Below are 14030 nucleotides of genomic sequence, written 5' to 3'. Positions count from 1 at the left end.
CAAGAGCCAGAAGATAAGATTCATGATGCTACACATCCTCTCTGTGGCTTCGGAGGAAGACAGATTGTAGCATTGGGCAAGATCACCATGTCAGTGACCTTCGGGTTCATCAACAACACTAGAACTGAGCAAGTTGTATTTGACATTGTCGACATGGAATACCCTTACAATGCAATTATTGGTCGTGGTACTCTCAATGCCTTCGAAGCAATCCTTCATCCTGCCTATCTTTGCATGAAGATACCTTCGGATCAGGGACCCATCGCTATCCATGGAAGTCAGGAAGCTGCAAGAAGGGCCGAAGGTAATTGGACTGACTCAAAAGCAATCCATAACATCGATGGAGCTGAAGCTTGTGAACAGTACAAATTCAGAAGGGAGAAAGCAGCTTCAGCAGACCAGCCGAAGCCTATGCTCTTATGTGAGGACATAGCAGAGCAGAAGGTGCTGTTAGGCTCTCAGTTATCCGAAGAGCAGGAGAAAACCTTGATAAGGTTTTTGTTCAATAACAAGGATGTTTTTGCATGGTCAGCCAATGATCTCTGCGGAGTTAATAGAGATGTTATCGAGCACTCACTCAATGTCGATCCATCCTTCAGACCCAGAAAGCAAAGGCTTCGGAAAATGTCAGATGATAAGGCCGAAGGTGCTCGCAACGAAGTCAAAAGACTCCTCAGTGCAGGAGTTATCAGAGAAGTGAAGTACCCAGAATGGCTGGCTAACACTGTTATGGTAAAAAAGGCCAATGGTAAGTGGCGAATGTGCATCGATTTTACAGATCTTAACAAAGCTTGCCCGAAGGATGAATTCCCACTACCAAGGATAGATTCTTTAGTTGATGCAGCAGCTTCTTCAGAGCTCATGAGTCTGTTAGACTGTTATTCAGGCTATCACCAAATTTGGATGAAGCAGGAAGATGAGCCGAAGACTAGCTTCATAACTCCAAGTGGCACATATTGCTATCTTCGGATGCCTGAGGGGCTCAAAAACGCTGGAGGAAGTTTCAGCCGAATGACTGCGAAGGTTCTCCAATCTCAAATAGGCAGAAACGTGCTAACTTATGTTGATGACATCATTGTCAAAAGCACGAAGCAGGATAATCATATTGCTGATCTGCAGGAGACCTTCGCCAGTTTCAGGCAAGCTGGCTTAAAGTTAAATCCAGAAAAATGCGTCTTCGGAGTGAAGAAGGGGAAATTTCTTGGATGCTTGGTTTCAACAAAGGGGATTGAAGCTAATCCAAGTAAAATTGAAGCTATACTTCGGATGGAGCCACCAACTACAAAGAAGGGGGCTCAAAGATTGACAGGAAGATTGGCATCTCTCAATAGATTCATATCCAGATCAGCAGAGAGAAACTTACCATTCTTCGAAGTACTGAAGTCAGCCGAAGTCTTTCAATGGGGACCAATCCAACAGAAGGCCTTTGAAGAGCTAAAACAGTATCTAATAGATCTAACAACATTGACTCCACCAATGCCAGGGGCTCCTTTGTTATTATATGTGGCAGCTTCGCACTCAGCGGTAAGTGCAGCGCTTGTCCAGGAGAAGCTTGATGGTCAGGTCAAGAGGCAGGCCCCAATATATTTTGTATCCGAGGTTCTTAGTTTGTCAAAGAAAAATTATACAGAACTGGAGAAGGTATTGTATGCTGTCTTGATGGCCTCCAGGAAGCTTCGGCACTATTTCCAAGCTTACAACATAATTGTTCCTTCATCACAACCTCTGAAGGATATTATGAGGAATCGAGAAGCTACTGGAAGGATTGGAAAATGGGCTGCAGAGCTCAATGAATTTTGTATTGAATATTTTCATAGATCTTCGATTCAGTCACAGGCGCTGGCAGACTTTATTGCTGATTGGACGCCAGGGACTCAGGAGGAGGAAACGAATAAAGACAACGAAGCCTGGACAGTGTTTTGTGATGGATCTTGGGGAACCTTCGGAGCAGGAGCGGCTGCTGTGTTGGTTTCACCTTCCAAAGTCAAAATTTGTTATGCGGCAAAGCTTGATTTTAATTGCACAAATAACATTGCTGAATACGAAGCATTGGTTCTAGGTCTTCGGAAGTTAAAAGCAATGGGAATCAGAAGGGCCATACTTAAAACTGATTCCCAGGTTGTTTCGGGTCATATTGACAAAAGTTGTAAGGCTAAGGATCCGAAGCTTGAAAAATATCTGGATATGGTTCGAAGAGTCGAAGCTTCCTTCGAAGGGTTTTCTGTCAAGAATATCCCTCGAGGACAAAATGAGCATGCTGATCTGCTAGCTAAGTCAGCAGCACAGGGGCTGCCTTTACCTTCGGATGTGTTCTTCGAAACAATAAAAGCACCTTCGGTGGAACTTCTTGAAAGAGCAGTTCTTAATATATCTCCTGTTTTTAGCGAAGATTGGAGAACCGAGATCATCTCTTACCTTCAGGGTAAATTTCTTTCAGATGACGAAGCTTATAACAAGAGGATAGAGGCAAGAGCTCGTCCATATGTCATGATAGAAGGGGAGTTGTACAAACATGGAGTTTGTGCTCCGCTGCTCAAATGTTTATCCAGAACCGAAGGTATAGAGTTAATGAAAGAAATACATGCAGGCCTGTGTGGATCTCACATCGGATCTAGGCCGTTACTTGGAAAAGTTTTCCGTCAAGGGTTTTACTGGCCGAAGGCAGCTTCGGATGCAGCAGAATTGGTTCAAAAGTGCGAAGGTTGTCAGAAATGTGCAAGAGATCAAAAACAACCTTCGTCCTTAACACAGCTCATACAACCCACTTGGCCATTGCAAAGGTGGGGCCTTGACTTGTTAGGTCCGTTACCACCGGCCCAAGGGAACCTGAGGTATGTTGTAGTAGCTGTGGAATATTTTTCTAAATGGATTGAGGCGAAGCCTTTAGCCACAATAACTTCGGCTACCGTCCAAAAGTTTTTCTGGCAAAATATTGTTTGTCGTTTCGGGGTCCCAAAGGCTATCACTGTGGACAATGGAACACAGTTTGACTCCGAAGCTTTCAGGGATTTCTGTGACCAAATTGGTACGAAGATCCATTTTGCATCAGTTAGGCACCCGGAGTCAAATGGACTCGTTGAAAGAGCCAACGGCATTATAATGACAGGAATAATGAAGTTAATCTTCAATCAACCCAGAGGAAAATGGCCAGATCAGGTAATCAAAGTGGTGTGGAGCCACAACACGACAACATCAAGGTCTACAGGCTTCACTCCATTCAAGTTGTTATTTGGTGACGAAGCAATAACTCCAGAAGAAGCTAAAACCGGATCAATAAGGATAGTAGCTTCGGCAGAATCAGATTTCGAAGCTGCTTATTCTATAGAAAAAGATGCTTTAGAAGGGATCAGACTGCAAGCCGTGGAGAATATCAATAAATATCAAGCTGAAACAGTCAAATGGCGGGATAGAAAGGTTCGGCTAAAAAATATTGGGCCAGGGCACTTGGTGCTTCGGAGGGTGGCCAACTCGGAAACAGTGGGAAAATTGCAGTTGAAATGGGACGGGCCTTTCTTAGTAGCATCTTCGTCAAGACCCGGTTCATACAGATTGAAAGATATGGACGGCAATGACATTCCTAGATCTTGGAATGCGGATGAGCTTCGGCGATATTATGTATAATTCGATGTAATTTTTCATATTTTTTATTTTTTAGTTCTTCATTCATGGCACCCTTTTCCTTTCCGAAGGGGGAGAAAGGTTTTTAATGGGGCCATCACGTGTAATTTTCTTTTTTAGTTCTATAAGAGCAAAATCCCCCAAAGAATGTAAATGTAAAAGCTGAGAATGCACCATCGAGTGCCAAAAAGAAAAAAAAAAGAAGCTCCAAAGACGTTCCTAAGGGAATGCAGAGCTTACAGCGAAAAGTCAACGCTGATTCCGCCAAAAGTAAAGGCGAAGAAGCTCCAAAGACGTTCCTAAGGGAATGCAGAGCTTACAGCGAAAAGTCAACGCTGATTCCGCCAAAAGTAAAGGCGAAGAAGCTCCAAAGTCGTTCCTAAGGGAATGCAGAGCTGAGGTGTGATTGTTTTTAAGAAAATAATGGCTATGAATATGGCTTCGGATACGTGTTTGGCCATTCATTTGCACATCACATTACATCATAGCATTTGCATTCATAAACATTCATCTAGGCATATGTAGGATAATCATCTTCATCGCATAAAATGGTTGCTTCGGCAAGAAGAGAAAAAAGAAAGGGAAAAATTTCTATGAAGGAGAGCTTCGGAGAAAAGGAAAATGTTTTTTTTCTATGAAGGAGAGCTTCGGAGAAAAGGAAAATGTTGTTTTCTATGAAGGAGAGCTTCGGAGAAAAGGAAAATGTTGTTTTCTATGAAGGAGAGCTTCGGAAAAAAGGAAAATGTTGTTTTCTATGCTTCGTTGCGTACGAAAAGAAGGGAAGGTGTTTTTTTTTCGCCTTCGGCTCAAAAAAAAAAGGAAATTTCGTCCACATCAAAGCATTTCTCATACATCAGTGAAAGGTTAAGGATATATTACAAGGTATGAACAGCATACATTAAAAACAAGTTTTTGTTTACATTTACAAAAGTTATCTCAAAAGTTTTTCAAGTACTGTCTGCAGTCTACTATCTAAATCTCCAAGGAGCTTCGGCTTCGGCGTTATTTTTGATCATCAGCTTCGGCTTCGTCATCCTACATGAATAAGGTCGTTGGAAGTCAGAATCAAGTTTACAGGAAAAGGTAAGCACAAGGTATGATTTCTTACTGGATCAAGGTGGCTACGAGCTTCGTCTCCAGCTTTCTCTCGACCACCTTTTGTCCATATCATTTTTACAAATCGATTCGAGATGCTTCGGGCGAGATCAGGGATGTCATCCAGGATTGATGGTGACAAAGTAAAATTTGGCCTATTGACAATTTTCCCATGATCACAGCCAGCCTTCATGAAGGCTGCAGCAGTCCCTCGAGAAGCCACCCAGGCACAGAAGTCACCATGCCCAGCTATGACTTCGTCGAGCTCGTCAATCTCCCCCTCAATGTGTTCGAAGGTTTTTGGTAGATCTTCAGCTGAGGGGGTAAATTTTTCACTGCTGGCTCCAACTGAGTAAAAAATCTTTCTTAATCGTTGGATGCATTTGTTGCTAAATTTCAAGCATTTTTCTTGAAGACTTGTCAGTAGTTTTCTCAAATCTGAATTTTGTTGAGCTTCGGCTTCAAGTTTTGCATTAAGATCTTGTTTTTCTCGTTCGAACTGCTCAGACTGGCGGAGAAGCTTCGTGTTCAGTTCTGTTATTTTTGCTTCAGCTTCCGCCAGTAAGCCTTCGGCTGCCTGGAGCTCAAAGTTCTTTTTCTCAATAATATCCGATTGCTCCTTTATTCTGCTTTCCAAATTTTCAATTATAACTTCGTGCTTTTTATCTTCAAAATCTTGCTGCATTTGCAAGGCTTTGCTCAACAGCATACTCTGCACGAAAACAACCTTCGTCAGACATATTTTTATTATTAGAAACTATTAAAGTTAAGGGACAAGTATCACCTTGAAGTTGGAATAAAATAAACTACCAACGACATGTTGTCGTCGGTAGCGGCTGATGTCTGTTTCTAGCTTCGGGAAGCCGATACTCTTGGACAGAGTACTGATAACTTTGGCACCTGTTTGGTCTCGAATACAATCTAATTTCTCATCATCAACGCCTCCGAAGAGGAGTGCCCCAGGTTTGTATCCACAGGATTTGGCATACTCTCTAAGCTCTTCTATTTCAGCTTTTGATAGTTGTTCTCCAACTAAATTCTGGAACGTGAAGGTTTCGTTTTCTGAAGCTTCATCAGCAATTTCTTTTCCTTTCCCCGACGCTGCGGTCACGGCCTCTTCGGCGGCGGTGGTAGCTTCTTCTGCAGCCATGTCTAGCAGTATTTGGTCAATGTGTTCAATTGTGCTCTCCAGGTTCAAACCTTCAGCTGAGGCAGCTTCGGCAGCTGCGGCCTCCGAAGGTGCAATTTCAATATCTGTCTCCTCTACAGCCGCTGGTGTTTTCTGGGCTGAAGCTCTTGGCGGCGTCTTGTCAATTACCTCTGTCACAGTGATAATTCTTTGTTTCTTTGCCTTGATTGTTTTCTTCGATTTTTCGGGCTCCTTGTCCTTCTGAAAAAACTTTGTCAGTTGAGGGCCCAGTGGACTTAGCTTTGCAGGTAAGGATTCAGTCATTACCTTAAAAATTTCCTCAACGACAGCAGCAGAAGGTGATGCGGGGGTTTCTTCTGCTTCGGATATTTGTTGCTTTGGAGAAGAAGCTTTCCTCTTCTTCGGAATTTTCTTCTTTAATGATTCTTTTTCTTCATTCATGGCCTCAGTTATCCTTTTTCTTTTTTGGCCCCCAGCACCTTTGTTCAGATTTTCATAATCAGGGTAATCAAAGCCCAAGGCGTCCAACACTCGATTTAGCCTTCGCTTCGGACGGGTGCCGAAGGCAGCGGTCATCAATTGATCTTCTTTTTTGGAATAATTGCCAAGTATTTCATTGCACATTACTTCAATTGTATCTAGCCACTCTTGGCAAGGTGTTTTAAAGTACTTTTTAAACTTGAAATAGTAAGGTAAACGTACAAGTTCACCTTCTTTCTTTTCTCCCTGTAGCTTCGGCATTTCCCATTCTTTCAAACTGGGAAAAACTTTGAAAGCTAAAAACTCTTGAACCAGGTCCCTTGTGCTGATATGCTCTGCAATAATTCTGAATTCACTCATTGCTTGTTGTGTTGGACCTTCGGGTGTCATGTTGCAGCGAGGTCGAGTTTCTCCGAAGATTAGTTCCAGCGGGCTTTGCACAAGCTTTTCCTTGTCGTCATCAACCTTGACATAGAACCACTCAGATTTCTAGCCTGCTGCCCATTTGCTTCTGTAGCTAATTACAGGAAACTTTGTAGTTTTCCGATAGGCGAAGTTATAACAACCAAAATTGTCGTGCAACCCATCCTTTCTAGCCTTCGTTTGATAATGCAACTCGTGAACCCGGCAAAAGCTGTCCGCAAATGGTTCCACTGCTTGGCTTCGGAGTGCCCAGATATAAACAATAAGTCTAACGATAGCGTTAGGGGTCAGCTGGTGAAAATAGATACCGAACTTATTCAGTACCTCTGCAATAATCCCATGTAGGGGGAACCTTAATCCAGCCTTTAGAAAGCTTTTGAAAATAACAATTTCATCTTTCTCCGGCTTTGGGGTAGTCTCTTCTCCCCCGAAGCGCAATAGCTTCTTCTGATTTTCAGTAAAAAAGCCCGATTTTACCATCTTGGACAGATCAGCCTTCGAAACAGTAGATTTCCCGAAGTCCAAGTGGCTGGGTTTGCTTGGCATGGCAATGCGATAATCATCTTCGGGATCAGTTTCCTCATTTTCTTCTTCCTCTGCTTCAGCGATTGCTTGTTCTGCATCATCACTAGGAATCTTTTCCGAAGTCACTAGCCCGGATCGTTGCATGGCTTCGGAGATAGGGACAGTCTCCGAAGCTTCAGTTTCGTCCCCCTCACGCTTAACCCTGGCGGTAGAACGGACTCTGGCCATTTAATTATGAACTTGTGAAACTTTAATACTTTCTTCCTCCGAAGCAGGCTTCAAGCTGGAGCTTCGTTCGATTTCGACAGACAAGCTTCGGCGACGGCTAAAAATTTTGGCAGGAAAACAGTGCAAATAGCAATGAATGCTGTGGTAACTTCACACCTACTCGTCTGTTTATATAGTGCTGCAGGGACAAACAGTAAACTCTGCAAGGTGGGACCGCTGCGTGCTGGGAAATTAAATCGTTTCTCGGCAACGAGCTCAGGGAAGGTGTTTTTTGGACCTTCGGCTCCCCGAAGCTTAAGAGACTTTTTTTCACGGATCAAGCTCGTTACGAAAAACGATCTAGCACCGCGAAAGGGGCTACTGTTGGGTCTATGCTTCGTCGCCGAAGGTCTTCAAGGGAGAAGCGGCTTAAAATGTGTGAGCAGGTATCTTCGGACTCGTATCAGAAAGGGAAAAGCTACAAAGGTTGACACAGCGCCGAAGCTGTGAAGCAGGAAAGCTTCGGCATGTTCGCAGAAAAGGGAACCGACTTAAAGATGAAAAGGCCATTTAGACCTCGATAGAGTGCTATAGAATTATCACCAAATGTAAAGGGCATGTATGTAATTTTGTATGAGTTGTACCCCGTGCCTATAAATAGGTGAACAGTACCCCCGGCCCGTACTGTTCACGTGAACTTGGCATCTGCTTTTGCGTCACACTTGTATTTTCATCTCCTTCCAAGCCGAAGGTACATTTATAATTCGATATTGTCTCTATTTCTCTATGATGATATAATAAAGTTAAATGAATGATGTTATATGATTATTCGTGCTATCTTTTATGTTTCATATGCTTCGTCTTTCATTAGTGCAAACTGTGATCATGAAGGTTCGTCCTTCATGACCTTCGTCCGGAGATCGTTATATCCTAAGGGAAATAATGCCTCAAAGGACGAAGGACTTTATCGTTTAACATTTTCTGTGTTGCCTTGTTCTTAACTCATAGCATTTGAGAACAAGTCCCCAACAGTCCAGAAACTCGAAAAAACCAGAGAAAACAAATAGAAAATAGATTTTTAATATAAAAATAATTCCAGAACAGTGTTTAATCTCTAGAAAATTCATATTAGCTCCTTTTTAGTCCATTCAAGTTCCTATAATATTGTAATATTATGGTTTATCATCTAGTGTCACTGTTTTGACATGAAAACAATAATAAAATTGATCTCCCAATTAATCTCATATCAAATACATAAAATCTTCAGAAAATCATAACTCCTTCGTTCTAATTCTGAATTGACTTGTTCCAGTTGCGTTAGTCTCGTATAAATATTTACTATGTAATAACTACATTTATTGTGTCATGTCTCATTCTTTTATAAATAGATCTTTATTTAACTTATGTTGGTTAGTCTTGTTAATCTACTCACTATTATTTATAACGTGGATTAAAGTGTAGATAGTTATTTAAAGAATAACCTCTCATATGATTTATATTAACCATTTATAATATAGTTTAATATTTTAATCACACAGATCTTCTATAAAATCATAACTCCTTAACTGTAATTCCGATTTTAGTGATTCTCGTTCCCACGATCTCGTAGCGACGTGTAAATTATTATTATTCAGCTTGTACTTATGTTTGGTGTGATGTTAATTTTGTCTATACCATGTCTGTTTGTATTGCTACGACTGGCAGCGAGGTTACGAGTCACCTAAAGTTCATCCTGGTAACTAGAATCTCAAGTCCCAGGCAAGTTGTGCCCTTGATTCACTTTTGTTACCCAATAATGTTCTTTATAATCATTTACCATGCATAGGTTTAATTTTGATGGGACCCAATAGGTCACCCTAGATTGTTTATCACATTACCTTGTTTACCCCTAAATCACATGGGTAGTTTTTGCTATTGCTTTATATGGTTTTGGGATAATTACTTCATTATATCCATGTTCTAGTTATTTTGTTATTCTATTCATGTACATGTCAAGATCATTATATTATTGTTAATTGGAACATGGAGCTTAACTTGAGAAACACGTGCCACCACAAGGGAGGAATGGGACCCCTTGGCTAACTAATTAGGAAAGCTAGTGGAAGGCTACCTTACCCGAAAGGGGCAAGGGCAGTAAGGGAGTTGCATGCAAGGAGGTTCTCGGGTTGATTTGCTGCGATGGCGGTCAGACGGGGGATTCTTGCAAGTGCTCTTCCCATAAACTGTAGCGGGTTTTCGGAAGCTAGTGGAACTTTGTAAAGGCCTCGTAGTGGATCCCTAGCCATTCACCTTGGTAGTGTCTAAGGGCCTAGCTAACCCTGGCGACATGGGAAACACGACTTGTGGGTAAAGGGTACAACCTCTACAGAGTGTAAAACTGGTATACTAGCTGAGCTCACGGTCATGAGCAGCTCAGGACTCTCTGATGATTAAATTATAGAACTTAAACTCAATTTGTCATTTGCATTGCATGGGTTATTATTAATTTTGTTCTATTACTTTATTTAAGGTTTGGTATTCACTTACACTTAGTAACTGCTAATAAAATTTTGACCAACTTATAAAAGCAATGCTCAGCTTTAACCTCTATTGTTGATCAGCCTTGCACTTCATGAACTCCCACCTTTGGTGAGTTCATGTCACATTATTCCCCACAACTTGTTGAGCGATGAACATGTGTGAGCTCACCCTTGCTGTCTCACACCCCTCACAGGTCAAGAACAGGTACCACTGGATGAGGCGCATGATGGATGTTGCGCTGTGTTCGTGAGAGGTCTAGGTCGTCGTCTCCCAGTTGACTTTCTAGCGCCAAGGATGGATTTTAGATCCTGTTATATTTACCTTTTATTTTGTAAGACTTCCGCTATGTAATAAGTACTCTGGTTATATTGTGACATTATCTCTATACACTCTGTTATTATATATGTTGTCTTCTTTGGCGCATGTATGAGATGCACCCGGCTTTGTCCTTTAAAGCCCGGGTGTGACAGAAGTGGTATCAGAGGAAATGTTGACTGTAGGACGAAACCTAGATAGAAATGGACAACCCTTATCTACTTACCTTACTCTGATTCATTCTATACTTACCTTATCTTGATCCTGTCTCACCTTCTACTGTTCTACTCTGATCATTCTTACCTTTTCTACTCTGAGACAAGAAGGATTTCACACCTTGGAATCCTACATTTATAACCTTTTTAAGAGATAGGAGACCAAAAAAAAGAAACTAAAAAAATTATTTTCTCTATTAAAAATGTTGGTTGATTGTTCTGATGATCAATGCCTGATTTGCTTATTTAATTGATTGAAATAGTATAGACGGGCATCTTAGCATGTACCACCATAAGGTAATGAATTAACTTTAGTAGGTGACACACTAATCTACTTAGTTAATAAATCCCCCGCAGTAACATTCCTCGTAATTTCTCGCCTTGTCTACAATTATTCCTTTCTTACCCTGTGCTTCTAACCCAGATGGGCTACCCCTATACTGTTAGAAGAGAGCAGTATAGACTTGATCCTTGGTATGTCATGGTTAAGAAAGACAAAGGTAGTATATACACTGTGCTAAGGGAATCGTAGACTCACTAGTTCCAAAGGACAAAGATTTGAAGTTGAAGTTGTAGTAACTACCACCATCAGACTAACGACATTCTTAGAAGATGAGAAGTTTGTGGGTGGCAACATCCGTGCAGTTAGAGATTTTCTGGATGTCTTTCCAAAGGAGTTATCAGGGATGCCACTAGATAGGGAAGTTGAGATTGTCATTGATCTCTTACCTGGGACTGTTCCTATTTCTAAACGGTCATACAGGATGTCTGTAGAAGAGTTAAAGGAACTGAAGAAGCAGCTGATGGAGTTACAAGAGACTGGGTACTTTCGTCCGAGTTCCTCACCTTGGGGAGCGCCAGTTCTGTTTGTACAAAAGAAAGATGGATCACAAAGGATGTGCGTGGATTATAGGTCCCTTAACGATGTCACTGTGAAGAACAAGTGTCCATTACCCCGCATTGAGGATTTATTTAATCGGATGAGAGGTGCAAGGGTATTCTCGAAGACTGATCTCCGATCGGGTTACTGTCAAATGAAGATTAGGCCATCGGATATTCCCAAGACGGATTTCTCGACCCGATATGGTTTATATGGGTTCACCGTTATGTCATTTGGACTAACTAATGCACCAGCCTATCTTATGGATCTGAAGAATAAGGTGTTCATGATCTGGACAGATTCGTTGTGGTTTTCATCGATGATATATTTTTTATTTATTCCAAGAGTGATAGTGATCATGAGGAACATCTGAGATTGGTGCTACAGAAGCTACGAGATAATCAACTCTACGCCAAGTTCAGTAAATGCGAGTTTTGGATTGACAAGGTGCCATTTCTTGGACATATCATATCTAATGGAGGAATATCAGTGAATCCTGCTAAAGTCAAGGAGATAATGGCATGGAGCGTACCCATTACAGTTACGGAGATCTGGAGTTTCTTGGGACTTGCAGGATATTATCAGAGATTTATTGAAGGATTTTCTAAGATTGCGAAGCCTATGACCTCGCTTCTAGAGAAGGGAAGAGAGTTCAAGTGGGATGAGAAGTGCCAAGATAGCTTTGATCAATTAAAGAAGAAATTGGTGTCGTCGCCAGTGTTGGTTGTGCCAGATATACGGAAGGTATTTGATATTTATTGTGATGCGTGTGGCCAAGGCTTGGGATGTGTGCTCATGCAAGAAGGACATGTGATTGCCTACGTGTTTCGTCAGTTGCGGAAACATGGATTGAACTACCCCACGCATGACTTAGAACTGGCAGCCGTTGTGCATGCGCTTAAGATTTGGAGACATTATATTATGGGAACCAAGTGCCAAGTGTACACGGATCATAAGAGTTTGAAGTATATATTCACTCAGAAGGATCTCAACCTTAGGCAACGTCGTTGGTTGGAGCTTATTAAGGATTATGATTTGGAGATTCACTATCACCCGGGCAAGGCAAATTTGGTTGCAGATGCCTTGAGTCGAAGGAGCATGTCCATTCAACTATTGTTGCCCAGCTACCCGATGAGATGGTTGAGGATTTCAGGAGACTTAACCTGGGATAGTTGCTCACACTGCAGGAGTTATTATTGATGTGGAACCTACTTTGGAGCAAGAAATCCGCAAAGGATAGATTGGTGATGCTAAGATACAAGAGATCAAGGATCTTATTATGGAAGGCCGAGGTCCGGAATTCACGGAAGATGAGCAAGGCACCATATGGTTCAAGGATCGGATATGTGTTCCTAAGATTGATAGCTTTCGTGAGACTATACTTAAGGAAGCCCATGACTCGGGTTATTCTATTCATTCTGGGAGTACGAAGATGTATCAGGATTTAAAGTAGAAAGTCTGGTGGTATGGATTGAAGATAGATGTGGCTGCACATGTGGCTATGTGCAATGTGTGTCAAAGAGTTAAGGCAAAACACCAAAGGCCAGCTAGACTATTACACCCACTAAAGATACTCGAATGGAAGTGGGAAGATATTGGTATGGACTTCATTACTGGATTGCCTCGCACCTCGAAAGGATGTGATTCTATATGGGTTATTGTGGATAGACTGACCAAAGTGGCTCATTTCATTCCGGTCAAGACTGCTTATATGGGATCTCAATTGGCTGAGTTATATATGGCTCGGATTGTGTCTCTACACGGTATACCGAAGAAGATCATTTTGGATAGAGGATCACAGTTTACCCCCAGATTTTGGAAAAGTTTTCATGAGAATATGGATGCGAGTTGAATTTTTGGTTTGGCCTACCATCCTCAGACTCATAGACAGATTAAAAGGACTAATCAAGTATTGGAGGATATGTCGAGAGCTTGTCCCCTTCAGCATGGTAGTAGTTGGACAAGAGTCTATCTTATGCTGAGTTCTCATATAATAATAGTTACCAGGTCAGTCTAAAAGATATCACCGTTCGAGACTCTATGTGGCAGGAAGTATTTGTCTAAGTGTTAGAAACAGAGAAAAGAAGAAAAGAAAAGAAATGCAAAATGCTTGGCTGTGTACAGCCAAGACTCAGCTCAGTCTGGCACACCGGACTGTCCGGTGGTGCACCGGACAGTGTCCGGTGCGCCAGGCTGAACTCTGGTGAACAGGCCACTCTCGGGAGAAGCCGGCGGCGTACGGCTATAATTCACCGGACTGTCCGGTGGTGCACCGGACTGTCCGGTGGTGCACCGGACTGTCCGGTGAGCCAACAGTCGGCTGGGCCAACGGTCGGCCGCGTGATCCGCGTGTGACGCGTGGCCGAGCCAACGGTCAGATGGAGGCACCGAACTGTCCGGTGTGCACCGGACAGTGTCCGGTGCGCCAACTGCTCCAGGACTGCAACGGTCGACTGCTCCATTTCTGGAAGGAAATCGGGCACCGGACTGTCCGGTGCGCCACCCGACAGAAGGCAAGGATTACCTTCCTGGATTGCTCTCAACGGCTCCTAGGCCCCTTGTGCCTATAAAAGGGACCCCTAGGCGCCTCAATCAATATACA

This window comes from Zea mays, chromosome 7, assembly GCF_902167145.1.
Source record: "Zea mays cultivar B73 chromosome 7, Zm-B73-REFERENCE-NAM-5.0, whole genome shotgun sequence".
Classification (NCBI taxonomy): domain Eukaryota; kingdom Viridiplantae; phylum Streptophyta; class Magnoliopsida; order Poales; family Poaceae; genus Zea; species Zea mays.
This window is presented reverse-complemented; position numbering follows the sequence as displayed.